The sequence below is a fragment of the Trachypithecus francoisi genome, unplaced genomic scaffold, assembly GCF_009764315.1.
Source record: "Trachypithecus francoisi isolate TF-2019V2 unplaced genomic scaffold, Tfra_2.0 Contig00586, whole genome shotgun sequence".
NCBI lineage: Eukaryota > Metazoa > Chordata > Mammalia > Primates > Cercopithecidae > Trachypithecus > Trachypithecus francoisi.
In genome coordinates, this window is record NW_022680749.1 from 7,783,218 (window position 1) to 7,797,079 (window position 13,862).

At 39.3% G+C, this 13,862-nt stretch overlaps 1 protein-coding gene across 9 annotated transcripts in view; it reads right to left on the bottom strand.

Annotated features, from left to right (window-relative positions):
* Positions 1-13,862, bottom strand: part of PANK1 (pantothenate kinase 1) — a 122,161-nt gene that overhangs the window by 98,319 nt on the left and 9,980 nt on the right. The gene's annotated exons all lie outside the window — the stretch shown is intronic.

Consider the following 13,862-nt stretch of genomic DNA (forward strand, 5'->3'; position numbering starts at 1 on the left):
AACAAAGAAAAACAACCAGCAGTATCTGTCACAGGGCTCAATAATCCAACATATTATTTATATGGTGACTTTCATCTCAGCTAGTCTCTCTCCCTTGTCATAATATTCAAAATGCTGGGCATATAATGTGTGTGTGCGTGTGTGTGTGTGCGCGTGTGCGTGTGTGTGTGTGTGTGTGCGTGCGCGTGCGCGTGCGCACATGCATGCACATTCAATCTGGTTTCTTGCCCATTTAGCTGGTACATCAGAAGTATATTCTTCCTAGGTAATCTTCATAAAAAGTTAAAAATTTTAAAAAAAAAGAGAAAGGGTATTTTTTATGTAAGTATGCCAAGAAAGTAACTTTGGGTTTTCTTTATGCTGAAGATTGCTACAACAACAATCATTTTCATGTCATAAGAACTAAAATTTACTGATAATTTACTATTTGCCAGACATTGTACAAAATATTTTATATTCACTATGTTCATCATGAAAACTCCATAATGTAGACTCATAATCCCTACCCTACTAATAGGGAATTGATGCTCAGAGAAGATAATGTACTTAAGATTACATAGCAACTGTACAGTGGAGCCAATATTTGAATTTGGATCTGTCTGATAGCAAAACTCCTGCTCCTGGTCACCATATTATACCATCAGCTTGCAAGATGTCTAACACCTACTTCTGAGGACTCTTTCCACACCTTATTCTAAATTTCAAATCTTGGTCTCACCATTTGACCAATACCACAATAATAATTGTTGTAGATAAGAATCATCAATCATTTCTAAAACTAGTGGGGAATTATGATGAGAAACAGAATATATGCATATTTTCAAAGTATTTCCACACATGATACTAGAGATACTACAAAGAGAATAAGAGTAACTTTATAGTGGAGAAGTCAGGCACACATCACCATAACCAAGTAATCAAACTTAACATCACTAGTAATGAGACATACTTAACATCATGTGATTCTGGAAATGATGCGCTGAGAAGAGCACGGCATCACTTAACGTGGTATCCTCATTGAAAATGTGTAACTTGAATTTAATCTTGAGGACACCAGACACCCACCTTAAGCAGCATTCTACAAAACAACTAGTTAGTTCTCTCTTCAAGGGTCAGTGTCATGAAAGGCATAGAAAAAATGAGGGAATGTCTTAGATTGAAAGAGACTAAGAAAATGTGACTGCTAAGTGCAATATATAATCCTGGATTGGATCTAGGACCATAAGAAGAACACTAGTGTGACAATTAGTAAAATTTGAGTAAGGCCTGTATATTAGTTAATAGTATGATATCAAAGTTAATTTCCTGGTTTTTATAATTTACTATTATTATGTAGGGTGAAAAATATATGAGAACTGTTTTATGCTTTCTTTGCTGATGGGTTTTTTTGCATCTTTTTTGTAAGTCTGAAGTTATTTCAAAATAAAAAGTTAAAAAAACTTACCTCCTAGTTGACTTGTTTACTTATTAAAATTATGTCTGAACTAAAAGTATATGGACTCTAAGTATATCTCCAGCAGCTTTCTCATCTGCTCTGTATTTTGTGTTCTGTCTCTCTCTAATAGGGTGCCATGTTCAGTGGTGGCAGATCTGAGAGAGAGCTATTTATACCCTAGATAGCTTTTGTATGTTCATTATGAAAATTTTCTGGCAAATGAAAGAAAAATGTTTTGTTCTAACAAAATTAATATATTATGACAGTTTGCCATCATGTGAAAGTAGTGTCTTGGGAAGAAGCTTTAAAAAAATCTACATAAAAGAACTGAATGGGCTAGCAGTGGCCCTGCATTCTATCCCTTCCAAAGCTACCACCAAGGTACAACCTCTACTCTTCTAGATTAGATCTAGTCACATACTATCTCCTGGCAAGAAGAGATAATCCATTTCCTTATCCTTCCTTCAGCAACGGAATGGAAACCTTTTCTCAGGATTTTAAAATACCTGAGGAGTGACATCCCCAGGTTGGTTGTTGAAAGACAACATTGACCAGCCAATATGTAAAGAGGAAATGTAGCAGGAGCTATTGTTAGACCTCAGAGGTGTAATATAGATGATTCTAAAACTTTCCCCCAAGTGTCCTGAACAGCAGGGGAGAACTGTATCAGGTAGGATGCTTTCGGCTGCAAGTAACAGAAAACTCAGCTCAAACTAGCTTAAACAATGAAGTTTACTAACAGACCATCCCGAGCTCAGAAGGGTTCCAGGCCCAATGCTATAAGGGCTCCATTCCATTTCTTTGATATTCTCTTGGGTGTATCAGGTTTGTCTCCAGATTAAGGCCCTAACTGTTAAGCAAGGGCTTTCAGCAGCAAATAGGTACACGTTTCTTTGTCATATACTACAGAAAAAAAAAAAACCTTTTACCCAACCATACTACAGAAACCTTTCCCTTCAGTCTGACTGGGCCAACTTAAGTCACATGCCCACTCCTCTACCAATAACACTCCCCAGGGGAAAGTCATGTATGAAATAAATGAAGTCTGAGTTTCAAAACCATTCACTGGTAAGGTGGTGGGATTACCATGAGTGGTTAAGAGTAAGCAAGATACATTGCTAAAGCTGGCGATGAGGTTAAATTCCTTTGAGTCATGGGCCTTGTGAAGGAAAAATGGACACCTAAAGAAAACCAGGGCTTTGTCAGGGGAAGGAATGGGAGCAATGGAAGCTGAGGAAGTGAATTCCCGCCCTTGTCAATCTAGAGTGTTGGTCCAACAGAACCTTCTACCAGCAGAATATTTCTGTGATCTCTCTCTTTTTAAAAAAGGGTTATACCACTGTGGAAAACAGTATGTCAGTTCCTCAAAAAATTAAAAATAGAACCACCATATGATTGAATAATTCCATCTCTGAATATACATCCAAAAGAATTAAAAGCAGAATTTCAATTTCCACACTCATGTTCATAACAGCATTATTCATGACAGTGAAGAGGTGAAAGCAGCCCAACTCTACATCAACAGGTGAATAGATAGCAAAATGTGGAAGACACTCACAATGGAATATTACAAAATGGAAGGAAATCTTGTCATGTGCTACAACATGGATGAGGACATTAAGCTAAGTGAATTAAGAAGACAAACACTGTGAGTCCATTTATATGAAGTACACTCATAGAAACAGAAAGCAGGATGGTTATTACTGGAGGCCAGCCAGGAAAGTGGCTGATAGGTGGAGAAGTGGAAGTGGAGAGTTATTGTTTCATGGGTATGGTTCAGTTTGCAAGATGAAAAAGTTCTAGAGATCTGTTCTACAACGATGTGTATATGCTTAACACTACTGAACTGTACACTTAAAAATGGTTAACGTGGTAAATTTTATGTTGTGTCTTCTTAATCAGAATGAAATTTTTTAATATGGAAAAAGAAGTTATAAAAGCCCCTTTATAAATCAATTCTTAAACATAAAACATGTTTCCAATAAAAAAGAAAATGATACAGAAAAGGAATAAAACTCATTTCAAATAATGCAAAAAGAGAAAAAGTAAGGAAAACAACGCCAAAGTACTGAACAAGAAAGAGTTTCTTGTTTTATTATCTAAAGTACAATCGAAGGATAGACATACTTAAAATAGAACAGGAGTACAGATACACAGTTCTAGAAATCCTTCAGTGAAAGCAAGGCAAGGTTTTGTTTGTTTCCTTATGTAATCATACAGTCACTGCTTTCTTTTGTACACCTACAAAAGATGTAAAATTAGGTATCACAAAAGACCCTACACAGTTCTATTCATACAGGTTGCATCTATAATTCACAAATATATACACAAAATAGTTTTCAACCACATTTAATTTTTAAAATTATTTTCCTGGTTTATCATACAAATTCATACACATTTCTAATTCTATTTCATAATATATCAGAATTGGGTCTATTTTAGATGAATCTCTGCTTCCAATTTTGTGAAAAATTTTTGAGTCTAAGAAGATACTTATCCTTTGGTATCCAGAAACTCCTGAGACTTAGCCACATACACCAAGGCTAATTTGAGAGGCAAAGCACAGGAATGAATTTTCTGGAAGACAATTCTTTCTGTGTACAATAATAGGGAATTAGTTAAGTAAATAATGCCACATGAACGATTAGCCATTAAAAAGGATTATGAAGAGTCTGTTTATTAAATGGGGGAAATACTTATAATAATAAGTAATAAAGGAAGAAACAGAATACTACATAAATACTGTTTGAACATGACTATAGAAGAAACAGGCCAGGTGCCATGGCTCATGCCTGTAATCCCGTACTTTGGGAAGGAAAGGTGGGTGGATCACCTAAGGTCAGGAGTTCCAGACCAGTCTGACCAACATGGTGAAACCCTGTCTCTACTGAAAATACAAAAATTAGCCAGGCATGGTGGTGTGCGCCTGTAATCTCAGCTACTGGGGAGGCTGAAGCATGAGAATCACTTGAACCTGGGAGGCAGAGGTTGCAGTGAGCCAAGATCATGCCACTGCACTCCAGCCAGGGCAACAGAGGGAGATTCCATCTTAAAAAAGAAAAAAAAAAAAAAAAAAGAAAAAGAAAAAAAGGAAACAGACAATATTAACAATAGTCAATATTTGAAAATATATATAAGGGCCACCGTGGTGGCTGACACCTGTAATCCCAGCACTTTGGGAGGCTGAGGCAGGTAGATCATGAGGTCAGGAGATTGAGACCATCCTGGCTAACATGGTGAAACCCCGTCTCTACTAAAAATACAAAAAATTAGTAATACTAACTACTTGGGAGGCTGAGGCAGGAGAATCGCTTGAACCCAGGAGATGGAGGTTGCAGTGAGCTGAGATTGCACCACTGCACTCCAGCCTGGGCGACAGAGTGAGACTCCGTCTCAAAAAAAAAAAAGAAAAAATATATAGGAAAAGACTCTGAAAGAAATAGATTTAATAGATCAAAATATTAACAGTGGTAGTCTTTGGGTGGTGTATCTTTGGAGAGTTATTCTTTCTACCTTTGCTTTTGCTTTTGTTATACTCCATAACACATCTAAAAGGTTTACTGAGAGAAAAAAATGGACTAGGGTCAACAAAATACTGTTGGTCCAAGGGTCTCACTTACGAAAACCTCAACTTTATTACTTCTCTTTTGGCTGTTCAGAGGATCCACACCACCTCTTTCATCCTGCATTTTTTATTTTTAACGTGTTTTTATTAGTTGAGGTCAATATAAAAATACTACTGTAAACAAAAATAAAGACAGATTTAAAATTAAGTGGCTCTGTTTTCTCAGAGCCTTTTGCTATTTAAAATTTTGTTTCTGAGTATAACAAATCCATATTACACCGCAAAAGTTAATTTAGAACAAAATGAGCTTCTTGGTTGTTTGAAACAGTATTAAAATAAGTCTTCTACCTGAAAATATGAAAATTATTGTTCAAAGGGATATACAGTAGACACTTAAACAACATGAGTTTGAATTGTTTGGGTCCACTTATACGTGGATTTTATTCCATCTCTGCTGCTCCTGAGACAGCAAGACCAACCTCTCCTCCTCCTCCTCTTCTTCCTTTTCAGCCTATTTAATGTAAAGATGATGACCTTTATGATCCAGTTCCACTTAATAAACAGTAAATATATTTTCTCTTCCTTGTGATTTTCTTAACATTTTATTTTCTCTAGCTTACTTTATTGTAAGAATACAGTATATATTTTGTACATTTGTATATATACAACCTTACCAACTATGTGTTAATCGACTGTTTATGTTATCAGTAAGGCAGTCAACAGCAGGCTATTAGTAGTTAAATTTTGGAGGAGTCAAAAGTTATGTGTGGATTTTCGACTGTGCAGGGGGTTGGCGCCCCTAACCTCTGTGCAAGTATTAATATTACAGTTTGAGAAGGTGCCTAAACTTCTTCTATTTAAATGGTCTTTAATAGTGCTGTCATTCTGTTTCTGGCAAGCACATCTTTACATAACCATAAACTATGTGGAAATTCCAAGATCAGAATAATTTAGATTCTGTCCTTGGGAAACACTGCATTTATCTAGTGTAAGATGACTGAATGTCCTGCTGTAGATGAGACAGCTCTGGGTTTGAATTGCAAACCTTAAGACTCAAGTGTGTGTATTTTGCCCAACTGTGGTCTCAATCAGAGTGGTCACAGGGCAGCTCTCAGCTACAATCTGCAGCTGCTGCTTTTCCCTGTCTAGGAGTACCTGCCCAGCAACAACTGGAGCTTAACCTTCACATGAGTTTTCTATGTAGGTGGTGTGCATAACTGAAAGAGTGATTTTGAATTTTAGTTCTGCCTCTTAGTACTGTGGGGGCGTTGGATTAATTTTTGTGGCAGGAAAGTGTATTGAGATAATTAAATCTTCATATTCTCCATATCCTATACTCTCTATCTTCTTTCTAAGCAGAAGACCCTTGGCATTTTCTTTTCCCAAGGTTTTTTGCACAAAGAAAGCAGAAGTTATCATGGAGCAGCTTTTATTATATAATGGTTCAAACTCTTCTAGATTCTGCTACGTGTTTCCAGAAAAGAAGAAACAGACACATTGAGAGCAACAAGAAGGATGAGACAAATACTCCCTATCACTAAAAACGGGGTTTGTGAGGATGAGAGGATTCCTGCGATCTTGAATACCCTTGGTATAGTGGCCAGAGGAGAAAGCTCAGACAGGAGAGCTATGTGTTGAGGTACAGCTTGAGATACTGTGTTCTAAAGACTGGGACCCTAACCTCTCAAATATTTTTGGCATTATAGATCACACAGAAGCCATGGAGCAGCCCAGTCTAGAGTAAGCTTTTCTGGGCACCCCGCAGATACTCATGCAGACAGAAGACGGATAACAGGACAGGCACTCTCCATGCTTTGGCATGTTGGGCAAGATTCTAGAATCCTGAGTCATGTCTTGTGAGGGAAGCCCTCAAATGACTGAGATGTCATTTCCTGCCATTCCAATGTAATCATGCTAGTAGTTGATTTTAATTAAAACTTAAGAAAATATCTGTACATTTCTTACACATTTGAATTTGTACACATTACTGCTATGCTTGTTTGAGCCTCTGTTTTTTCATCTTATCCTGTAGATCAAAACACTTGCCTCATTGTGAGGATTAAGTGAGGTAGCATGTAAGTTCCTGGGATGGTGCTTAGGCATATTTAGTAGAAGCTCAGCTGTTTATTCCTTTTTTTTTTTTTTTTTTTGAGAGACAGAGTCTCACTCCGTCGGCCAGGCTATAGTGCAGTGGCATGATCTCGGCTCATTGCAACCTCTGCCTCCTGGGTTTAAGCGTTTCTGGTGCCCCAGCCTCCAGAGTAGCTGGGAGTACAGGTGCCCGCCACCTCGCCTGGACAATTTTTAGTAGAGACGGGGTCTCACTATGTTGGCTAGGTTGGTCTTGAACTCCCGACCTCAAGTGATCTGCTCACCTCGGCCTCCCAAAGTGTTGGGATTACAGGCGTGAGCCACCGTGCCCAGCCTTTTCTATCATTCTCTCTGCAAGATGGGACTGGGAGGACAAACAGCAAAAGCTGGTATCAGGGCTTATAGCTGGCCTTGGGCTAGGGAAGGATGAGGGGCAACATTTTCATAGTAATAATAATGATAGCTACCACTTCTTAAGAACCTATCAGTGGTTTTTAAACTGCCCTGCAGAGTTCTAGGATTCCATGGACGGTCTCAGGAGCTGCAGTGAACAGAGGGGAGACCAGCAGTTCACATTCAGGGCTGCCTCCTCTGCTTCAAACAGATCAGTTTTGCTTTTACCTAATATATTGATCCTCTACATAACATTTTGTTTGAAAAGTAGTATATCTGTTAAAAATGTTTGAACACGTCTACAGAAGTATTGGATCAAATTGATAATATAAACAAATACATGTTTGCCCAGGTTTCTTCCTTTCCAAGCTTAGGAAAAGCAGATATGGGGAACAAGAGGCAGTCCCGAATCAATATTCAGTGTGATTTTTGTAATGTTACAATAGTAGGAACAATTAGGCAGTTCTTCCACTTGTGCTATGCAGCAAGCAGCAAAAGCAATATCCGGTGAATGAGAACATTTGGGTATTGCAAGCCGGGAGTATTCAGCTGGCATATATACCACCAAAAGAAAGTGGGGGTTCCCATGTCCAGATGAGTTGATGACCCCCTTAGCTTGGTGGTATGTCCTACCTCTCCTCTGTAACCACAGGAAGCAGAACACAATACACAGATTAGCACTCACAGACAGACAGACAGGCAGATTAGCAGGTAACTAAAAATGTAAACCTAAGGACACAACCAAGAATCACCACACATTTGAGGAAAACTGCAGAGGCATTCCAGAAGGAGAGAATGGTGGGAATGGATAAGAGAGGGAATATACAAAGAATAACAGAATAAAAGCTCTTTTTTTCATTTTTTTTGAGATGCAGTCTTACTTGTCACCCAGGCTGGAGTGCAGTGGCATGATCTCGGCTCACTGCAACCTCCGCCTTTTGGGTTCAAGCCATTCTCCTGCCCCGCTCCCCAGTAGCTGGGATTACAGGCGCCCACCACCATGCCCAGCTAATTTTTGTATTTTTAGTAGAGATGGGGTTTCACCATGTTGGCCAGGCTGGTCTCAAGCTCCTGACCTCATGATCCGCCCTCCTCGGCCTCCCAAAGTGCTGGGATTACAGGCGGGAGCCACCACACCCGGCCTTAAAATATCTTATTATCAATTGAAGAAATAAAACTGCCAGTGAAAGGGCCCACGAGCTATTTAAAATAAATACAAACACAAACTGAAAGACTCCAGATCATACCTTGACAGTTCATGGTAAAGTTTCAGAAAACTAAAGAGGAAGGTCTTAATACTTCTGAAAAGAAAACAAAGCAAAACAAAAATGGATTACTTAACAAAGGAATGGAGGCTTTTAAGATAATCTAACCTCCAAGTATAAAATGAGACAATTTTTAGATATGCCATCATTTAAAGAAAACAACTAAATAGGCTCATAGGATCCTAACAACCTTAGGAGTGTAACATAGAGAAGACAGAAGTGTTATTTAAACCCAAACTGACCATAGTAACATCTGAATTCCAAAGATAGTGGTTGTGACAAAATTCACATCAATGAGGAAATCAATCTTTATTCTGATCTTCTCTTCTCAGGGCCTGGGAAATGGAGAAAGGAAAATCTAAAATTATGAAGTCTCTGCTGGTTCCCCTGGGCTGCTGAAGGAAAGACCTGGACTACATTACCCGGTGTTTCAACATATTAATGAGTTTTTGAAGGTTAGCCTTCAGTTAGTAGTGGAGAGATAAGTCATTCTGCATAATAAACTGAGAAGGATGACCTTAGGGAAGGCTGGAGGATGAGAGGTGTGGAGTAAGATGGGCTTGCATATCACGGCTGGAGCCTGAACCTGTAGAAAACAGTGGCTTGGAAGGAGGCTTTCCCTTCAGCTGGGGTGGCCGACAGGCTCTTTATTTTCAAAAAATCATTTAACTTTTTACTGTGAATAAACTTTAGTTCATGAAGAAGATGCAAAAATAGTATAGTGGGTTTCCATACACCCTGCACATAGCTTCCTTAAATGTTTAACATGTTACATAATCATAGTACTATTATTAGAACCAGGAAATCCACATTGGTATATTACTTATTATACTGTAAGCCCTTATTTGAATTTTGTCAGTTTTTCCTTCAGTGTCCTTTTTCTGTTCCAGAATCCCACACAGAATCCCACATTGCATTTAGTTGTTATTTCTTCTCAGTCTCCTGTAGACTGTAAGTTTCTTAGTCTTTCCTGCTCTTTCATGACCTTGATACTTCTGACGAGTACTGATCAATTATTTTGTTGAATGTCCCTCAATTTGTATTTTCTTTTCTTTTCTTTATTTTTTAGAGACAGGGTCTTCCTCTGTCACCCAGGATGGGTGCAGTGGTGTGATTATAGCTCATTGTAATCTCAAACTGCTGGGTTCAAGTGATCCTCCCACTTCAGCCTACTGAGTAGCTAGGACTACAGGAATGCGTCATCACGCCCTGCTAATTATTTTTATTTTTAGTACAGATGAGGTCTTGCCATATCACCCAGGTTGGTCTCAAATTCCCGACCTCAAGCGATCCTCCTGCCTCAGCCTCCCAAAGTACTGGGATTACAGGTATGCACAACCGTGCCCGACAAGTTTTCTTCTGAGTGGACTGAGGTGATGCATTTTTTACAAGAATGCCACAGAAATGATACTGCGTCCTCACGTAATAGGATGTGTGTATCACATAATGCGATTCATGATTGTTGTACTACTAGTGATGTTGATCTATCACTTGATTAAGGGGGTTTTCGCTGAGTTTCTCCACTGTAATGTTATTATTTTTCTCTGGATAGTTAATAAATGTCTGGAGAAAATGCTTTGAGACTATGTAGTCTGTTTCAACTCAAACTTTCACTCACAGATTTTAGCATCCATCTATATATCCTTTCTGCTACAATTATCATTGTGATGTCTGCCTAGTGGTCATTTTCTATTTCTCTCTATTCTTCTACCATTATTAGTTGGATTTTTTTCTGTGGTGGCCAGGTCTGGGCAAACCTGCCCCCAAGTCTGAGGAAGCTGAGAGGCCAAAGAAAGATGCTGACAATCCAGTTTCTTCTTAGAAACATTTAATAAAACATCCAGTTTCTTAGAAACATTAAATGAACAGAAGCCATGTCTGTGTCTCAGATGGGCACAAGATGAGATGGTGGGTCCCCATGCCATTATCCCCAAGACCCAGGTCTTATATACCATAAAGGAGGGGTAGTTCAGAAAGGATGTGTAGGATAATTGAAGTATGATAACATCAAGGTTGTTTAGCCTAAGGTCAGGATTTAAGGTAAGTGACTGCTGTTGCAGAAAAAACAACAGATAAACTAGAAATCTCAGAGGCCTTCCCAGAACAGGGGTTAATCAGAAGCCAACGTGGCAGAGCATCATCCAAGATGGAGTTGCTTTAGCCACCACAGAATTCTACTCAAAGGAAAAGCTGTCCCTTCTCCCCCACTTCTTTATTTAATCAATTACTTCAATATATGGTCACAGGAATATTTATTTTACCATGTGGGTTATAATCCACTATGGTCAATATGGTTATTATTTACCTGGTTGTTGAAATTATTCCAGCTTTGGTCTTTTGGAGATTCTTTAGGTTGATGCCTATGTACCTTTGACAAATCTTACTTTATTTTAAAGCATTTCCTTACTTTCTGGCACCATGAGATATTACAGGCTCATTCTGTAATTTCCCTGACCTGCCTGGGACCAACAACTTCTTGAAGGAACCCTGGTTCCTTTTATTTAAGAATGGTATTTAAAAATCAAATCTGGGTACTAGGCATGCTCACTATTACTGGAGTATCATTGCTTTTAGCCCCTATGACTGGGCATATCTGCATGTATACTAACCCGTTAGTATACACTGACCTGTGTACATACCCCTGTGTGTATACACTTCTATATTTCTGTATAAGTACTAAAAATGATGAGTTGACAGGTACAGTAGCTCATGCCTATAATCCCAGAATTTTGGGAGGCTGAAGTGGGAGGATCTCTCAAGGCCAAGAGTTTGAGAACAGCGTGGGTACATAGCAAGGCCCTGTCTCTACAAAAAAATACAAAAAATTCACCTGGCATGGTGGCATGCACCTGTAGTCCCAGCTACTTGGGAGGCTGAGGTGGGAGGCTCGCTTGGGCCCAGTAATTTGAGACTGCAGTGAGCTATCATCATGCCACTGCACTCCAGCTTGGGTGACAGAGTGAGACTGTCTCTAAAATAATAAAAATTATGATTTCATAGTAATACATTAGATTCCAATTCAGTATCAGAGTGTTCATTTCATTTGAAGGACTTTTAAAGACAGGTGTGTCCAAAGTTAAATGTCTGGTTTATGTGAAAGTACCCTTTCCATCACTACAGCCTTTTAATTGTGACCAATATACACACAAATGGCTTGTGTGTATGTCAAGGAAAAGGGGTCCCTGTCCATTGCTAGAGCAATATAATGCAGAATAAGAACATGAGATTGTGAGATGACTTATAAATTACACTAGCCGAGCAAAGCAAAAGGTCTGAACCAAAGGTAAATAGGAAAACGTAAGGCCCCCATAAGGGACAGACAGCATATGTTCTGCCATTTCTACTTTCTGTACCAATGGCAGATATCAACAAATGACCACCACACAGTGACTGACTAAGCAAAAACATGGCTCCAAATTTTCAGACATGCATTTCAGGCAGCCACCACTAAGCAACTGGAATTCACACTGTAGATGACTCCTATCCCTAGGTTAAACAAATGAACAGCTCATGTAAACCATATTAGCTGGGAGAGGAGGGAGAACATTATCCGTCATTAGATTTTTGCACAAATTACAGAAAAAGCCTGACACAACGTGGTCAATGATGTTCAAAAATTCAATGACATGAGGCCAGTTCCTAGGGTTTGGCTCACGATACAAGGTTTCATATCACCTGGTGGTCGGTTCTTCATTTTAGTTTAGATATCAGTGGGACAGACTGTTAACCATGTACGTAGCTGAGATTTCCAGGTCAGCATAGTGACTCCAGGCATCTTCCAATTGAATGTTTCTATGACCGATCCTAAGAGAATGGAATGGATAACACTGTGGACACAGGACCCACCCTCCATATTCCTACTTACTAAGATGGAGCTGCTGCTGTTTCTCTCCCCTCTGGGATTCTCTCTACCTTCCATGTCAAGCCTCTCCTGTGCAAATTTAGCTCACCCCAATTGAAGAAATATGTTGAGTAGAGAATGGGAGCCAATCGCCAGTCAGGTTGTATATGAGTTTACATGATGGTGACGGTTTCTTATACCTGGTAAGAGTAGCTAGCAGAAAGCTGTGGCATGAGCTAATGGGAAATAAGAGGGACAACTATGATGGAAAAATGGTGAGGACAATAGAGAAGGTAGGTACTCTGGCAGAGGGACTGCAGAATAATGCTTACCCTTGGGCCTGTGAGTAGAAAGTCCCAGAAGAAAAAAGGGTAAGTTGAATGCAGTGTAGAAAATCTGGCTTTTGTCAAATCAAATAGAATTCACACGGAAAAATGCTCACAATACAGTGTTCACTAAAAGTAATGTGGCCAAAAAACCCTGTGAATACAGTTTGGTCCCTAAGTGTATGAGTGTGTGTTTTCTTTAAATGTGTTACATGCCTACTACAGTAAGACGGCAAGGACAGGGTGGAGAACAGGAATGAATGGACATGGTTTCTGCCCCCATAAGGCTTACAGTTTAATACAACAGATAGCTTTGAAAGTAAACAAATGTTAAGAATGATTATATCATTGGCTATCACATTAGGGATGAGTTTCTTTTCTTTTTTTTTTTTTTTTTGAGACGGAGTCTCGCTCTGTCGCCCAGGCTGGAGTGCAGTGGCCGGATCTCAGCTCACTGCAAGCTCCGCCTCCCGGGTTCACGCCATTCTCCTGCCTCAGCCTCCCAAGTAGCTGGGACTACAGGCGCCCGTGACCTCGCCCGGCTAGTTTTTTGTATTTTTTAGTAGAGATGGGGTTTCACTGTGTTAGCCAGGATGGTCTCGATCTCCTGACCTCGTGATCCGCCCATCTCGGCCTCCCAAAGTGCTGGGATTACAGGCTTGAGCCACTGCACCCGGCCTTATTTTCTTCTTTATAAATTGTATTTTCCATGTTTTCTACAAGAATGATGTATGCCTTTTATAGTGAGAGAAAAGCAACACATCTTATATTTTAAATGAACAAACATTACAAAAAATGAAACAAAACAAAGAAGACCAGGCTACAGGCATCAATTCACATTCATCAGGCTTATAGTAACAGCTTTCTTTACAAAACAGAACACCAATTTTATGTATTCAGCTATGGCAAGGTCTTACAATAGTAGCTGAAATTATACAAACAGGGT